The following is a 5,865-nucleotide window of genomic DNA, read 5'->3' as shown; positions in this document are numbered from 1 at the left end:
AGGCCTGTAATGCTATACATTTCACATTCTTCTGTATGTACCGCAGAAATACCTGTATGATGAGAGTAATTTAAGGTTATAATGAAATTATAAGTCCCCACTACCGACCCTTCTCCAGCTTTCCAAAATGACATTGACAAGACACTTACTGGTTTAATCTGCACTTAATAACCATCTATTGTGTCCACAGCATCATACTCGGTGCTGCAGGAATCAGGCACCTGTGGCAACTGGTGATAGTTGTTACTGGGATCCCTGGGAAAACACACTGCCAGTGTCATGGGCATCCTGTAGTTCAACCTCTTTTAGACCCTGGGTGCTTATTCACAAGAACGATGCCCTTTATGTGCATGTCACTATATTCTCTGGACTAGGCAGAATTGGGAAGCACCTAAGGTTCACTTGCCTGGAACGTACATGCACCTAAATCCCCACTTTAGCCAAAATTGATGCTTTACTTTATAGCCTATTACCTATTTTCAATGTATCTCTTCATGTTTATTTTAATGCAAGGCAATAATAGTATTTCTATTTTTGTTTATGTCTCATGGTTCACGAGGTTTCTCCTCTCTGAAGCAAAGATCTTTAGATTGGTACAATGGCTTCTGATTTCGGAGGGAATTTCTCTGGTAGGGAAATTTTAAAGAAGAGGGTCTATGCACGCATTTTGTCAGTTCTGTCCGGGAGATCACTAGCCTAGAAAACTTGTGTTTAGGTTTCCTGTTTCATAATCACTACTTCGTGTATCCTCACCTTGGAGCATGTCCTAGTTCAAAGTGAAGTCCTTTCTCAGTAGTGTGATATCTCTGCTGAGGAACTTGGGAACAGACAGACTGTTTTCTGTATAAACATTTCAAGAAAATGCATAATTTGAGACTATCTGTAACTCATTAGGATGAGAAATGCCCACATAGATTCTGAAGAAAAAAAGAACACCAGAAAGAAAAAGAAATGGGAAGACATCACTGGACATCTCCATTGGACCTCAGTGAATACCAGCATTTTCTATGAACTGGAAAACAATGGCCACCTCTTGCCAGAGCATGGGATAAAAGAGAGGGTTCTAAATTAATGTATTATTTAAACAAGTAGTTACTCATACTAGATATCTACAGGACCAACACCCACCAAACTTATCCAAGAACAGCATTTGTTTAAAATTCACTTTAATAAAGTGAATTCTATACACAATGATGTCAATTTCTTTCCAAAGTTAATTGGACTGAGGATCTGTACTAAACAGATATTTCTTCATATTAGAGCTACACTTCATTCTAATCTAAAAATAAAACCATATTTACATAAATTCTAATTACAAGATAATCTTCCATTTCCCCCAATGAAAGCTCATGAAAACAAAGTTTTTGAGCAAACTCAGGATACTTAAAGGGATATAGATGAAATAGTTAAACATTAGCTTTTAGTATAAAAAAATTTTGGGGTGGGTGCCAGGGTGGCTCAGTCAGTTATGTGTCTGACTCTTGGTTTCAGCTCAGGTCATGATCTCACGGTGGTGAGGTTAAGCCCTGCATCGGGTTCTATGCTTCACATGGAACCTGCTTGGAATTTCTCTCTTTCTCATTCTGTCTCTCTCTCTGCCTGCTCCTGTTTCCCCTCTTGGGCTCTCTGTGTCTCTCTCAGAATGAATAAATAAACATTAAAAATTTTTAACATTTTTCATGCTTATTTTCTGAAACTATTTCAACCCAACTCTTTGCAAACATCTTTGTCACTCCGTTCTTCCTCATGACCAGGGCCACTCTGAGTCATCTAGCAAGGTTTCCAGGGCACATGATCTGAATTTCCACCTACTTTGTATCATGTACGATGCTGTATTAGCTGCCCAGGCCACCACAACAGATGGCTTAAACAACAGAAATTCATTTTCTCGTAGTTCTGGAGGCTGGAAGTACAAGATCAGAGTGTTGACAGGTTTGGCTTTTCCTGAAGGCTCCCTCTTTGGCACCTCTTGTCCTAGGCTGGCCTTTTTCATGCACCTTGGTGCCCTGATGTCTCTTCTTTTTTTCCCTCCTTTCCCTTCCCTTCCTTTCCCTTCCTTCTCCTCCCCTCCCCTTCTTTCTTTCTCTTTTAATTTTAGGGAGAGAGAACATGGGATGGAGAGAGGGACAGAGGGAAAGAAAGAGAAAATCCCAAGCAGGCTCCACACTCAGCGAGGAGTCCAACGCAGGGCTCAATACCAAGACCCTAGGATCCTGAGCTAAGCCAAAATCGAGTCGGACGCTCAATCAACTGAACCACCCAGAGGCCCCCTTAACTAACATTTCTAAGAGTAGCGTTAACACTGGGGAAAACCCACTGGAGCAAGAAAACAGGTTCAGGCAACAAATATAAATATAATTTTAATTTTTTTGTGTTGCTGCAACATAGAACCTAGTTGAGTATAATTCTAAAACATCGTCCCTAAAAATGATGGATTCCAAGGAAATATAAATTTTTATAGGCTGAGTAGTCAATGGAATTATTTGATAATGATTAAATAAAGAGGCATGGAAGTTGCTTTAGGAAATTTACTGGCCACAATAGCAAGATTTCTTTTACACAAAGGTCAAGTTTTAAATCTCATTCAGGCATATTTTAATAGGATTAATTTTAATTTCCACTTGTAATTTTCCAGTAGGTTTCTTTCTTTTAGATCTTCTATTTGAAAGCAATCAACTTTAGTATTGCCCAATTTAATTATATGCCTAGAAAAATAGTTCAAACATAATGAGAGAAGAAAAAATGATCTCCGGAAATTTCTGAATCTTCACCCAAAATCGGCACCGTTTTCTTATGTTGTACATCTGCACATAACTATCCTTATTTGAAAATCAATTTTAGAGTTCTGGCTTCTCCCCAAAATACCATGGCTACAACTTAATATGAAGCTGGCTGCATAGTTACTGGCTTTGCCATTTCAGATAGATAATTAACAATCTTTGCAAAATTGTCTTCAGTTATGAAATACAGCAATAATTATATTCAAAATATGTCTGGTGGATTTACCTAAAAACTGAAGATTTAAGGTGAGAAGAAAAGCTAGTAAAAACAAGATAAAAGGGGCCAGCCAGATGCCCAAGGCTGGAGACTTCCCTTTGTGTACTTCTGGCTTCTGTAATCTTGTTTGCCCCCTATGTCCACCAATTACCCATGTAGCACCACTGATAAGGGCCCCCTTCCCCTTTTTCTTTTGTCTCTCAACCCCCTACCATCCCTGCCATAAAAGGAGGCCGATGCCATGATTCAGGGCTCCGCCTTTGGAGGTGACTCCGCTGGGCCAGCACCAGCGCACAATAAACAGTCTTCTGATTCCCCGAGTGTGTGTGGCTTGTTTCTCCCTGGGCACCCAGTATTTGCTGTTACAAAGGTACAGCTTTACAACTACTTTCCAATTTTGTAATACTGTCCTGTAATACAATTTAAATACCATGGCATTCATGTGAAATGTTGGGGTTCAGGAGCAAATGGTCAAGAAAGATGATGTCTTGAGACATTAGCGTAAAAATCGTGGTTTTTATTATAGCACGGGGACAGGACCCTTGGGCAGAAAGGGTTGCACTGGGGTTGTGAGGAGTGACTGATCGTATACTTTGAAGTTGGGAGGGGCTTAGGGATAGGGTTAGGTCTCTAAGGAATTTAGAAGCAAGGTTTCCAGGACCTTGAGGTCTGTCTAGTAAAACCTTAGTCATGAGACCCTTCAGATGTGTGTCAGTGGGCCATATGTTTGGAGGATGATTGCTAACATATTATTTTGTAGGGAGGGGTAGAGACAAGGTAAGTTTTCAAAGGGATTTTTGTATGTTAAAGAAAGACTTACAGGATTCTGGAGGTCTGCTAATGCCAAGGTCAGGTTGCTTTTTGCATCGAGAGAGTTCAGCTTCTGGAGGAGGGTCACTCTGCCTGTCTCAGGTATTTGTCAAGGGGCTGTAAGTTGCAAGGAAGTTTTTTTTTTTTCTTTTTTGCCTTTGTCCTCCATATCAGCATTCCTCAAGTTGGACTACTACTTTGGGGTATTCCCAGCATCTGTTTCTTTTTTTTTAATGTTTATTTATTTTTGAGAGAGTGAGTGAGCTGGGGGGGGGAAGGGTAGAGAGAGAGAGGGAGATACAGAATCTGAAGCAGAGCTGTCAGCACAGAGCCCGATGCAGGGCTTAAACCCACCAACTGCGAGATCATGACCTGGCCTAAGTCGGAGCCAGCTAGCCACCCAGGCGTCCCACTGCATCTATTTTTAATTAGGATAAAAATACAATTTGATTCTTGCAACTCAAATATCTCCAGAGCAGTGTTGGCATCAGCCAGGAACATGTTAGGAAAGAATCTCAGTACCCACCTTACACCTACTCAGTTAGAAGCTGTATTTTAACATGATCCCTTAGGTGAGTCCAGGGGGCCTACCCAGCAGCCCAGACGGTGAGAGTATTTGCCTCAAGCAAAACAAAAGAGACCAGAAACCACTGCAAGGGAGCAGCAGGCCAGACAGTGAAGGAGAGACTGTCTGCGGGGAGGCAGTGGTGAGGGGCAGTTACAGGGTAAAGGGACATATGGAATTTTCCCTTTTTTGGCAATCTTGGAAACGGTGCCTGGTTTTAAGTAGCCCATTAGTCAGGACCAATGGTTACTTCAAGGTGAGTCACTTAATGAACCTCTTTGTTTTGAGCTCTGTGTTCAGTGTGGGCCCTTTTACCTTGCTCAGGTTTCCATTGCTCAAGCCATTGCCTAAAAGCGGCTTCCACAATTTAGATGTACATTCAAGGTATCAATGCACTGAACTAGGATCACATAACCATACATATTTGGTTCTCAATCACAGGAAGTGACAGAAGAGCTGCATTCATATATCCAACAACTCAATATTGAGTGCTTACTTTATGTGAGAAGCGCTGTGTTAAGAGCTTGGCTGATTTGTTGATCTTAATCAAATTGGTCAAGTACTCCCGTAAAGTCTACAGCCCTCAAGTACCAAACTCAGCTTAAATGACACAAATGCCTTTACAAAATGGGAAGAAATGTTTGTTCTGGAATCTTTAAAAATATATTTCTTAGGGCGCCTGGATGGCTCATTTAGTTAAGCTTCTGGCTTCGGCTCAGGTCATGATTTCATGTTCGTGGGTTCGAGCCCCGCGTCAGGTCCTGTGTTGACACTTGAGCCTGAAGTCTGCTTCTGATTCTGTGTCTCCCTCTCTCTCTGACCCTCCCTTGCTCGCACTGTCTCTGTCTCTCAAAAATAAATAAAAAAAAAAAAAGCTAATCATTTTCTGTAAAACCAATGAAACAAAAGAACAATATATACAATTTATTTGCATAATTGTACTTTAGCTTCATGTATTTTCCTATCCCCATATATACACTGAAAAAAACACAAGATAATTGCTATTAAACATATTTATTATCACTTTAGATTTTTTCATACACATACTTTCATATGTACATATTAAATATTACAAAAAACTACTAACACCTGATGGTAGTAGAGACTGCTTATTTGAAAATATTATCATACACATCAAAACGCATCATCCTCAACTATCTCAATGACCTGCAAAATACCTGAAGTACGTAAAAAAGATAAAGTAATTTATCATAACTGACAGTCTTATAAAGAGTTGCTAGCACAAAGATAACTGACTTCTTTTACCATGAACATTTATTTTGATAGTTTGAAGTCTAGTGCGCTATGTAGGGCATTTCCACAAGACTAAAGAGATGCTTCAGGTAAAAAGTAAGAAATGTATAAAACACAACTATCAGAAAGTTTCTTTTTTAAAACAAGAGTATTATGTAATCATTCTTTAAAAAAAGACTTTTAATATCAATTTCTTCTATCCAAAGAAACAGACATGACTCCGGTCTATTTATTTATTT

This window comes from Suricata suricatta, chromosome 7 (assembly GCF_006229205.1).
Source record: "Suricata suricatta isolate VVHF042 chromosome 7, meerkat_22Aug2017_6uvM2_HiC, whole genome shotgun sequence".
Taxonomy (NCBI): Eukaryota; Metazoa; Chordata; class Mammalia; order Carnivora; family Herpestidae; genus Suricata; species Suricata suricatta.
Note: the sequence above shows the minus strand (reverse complement) of the source record.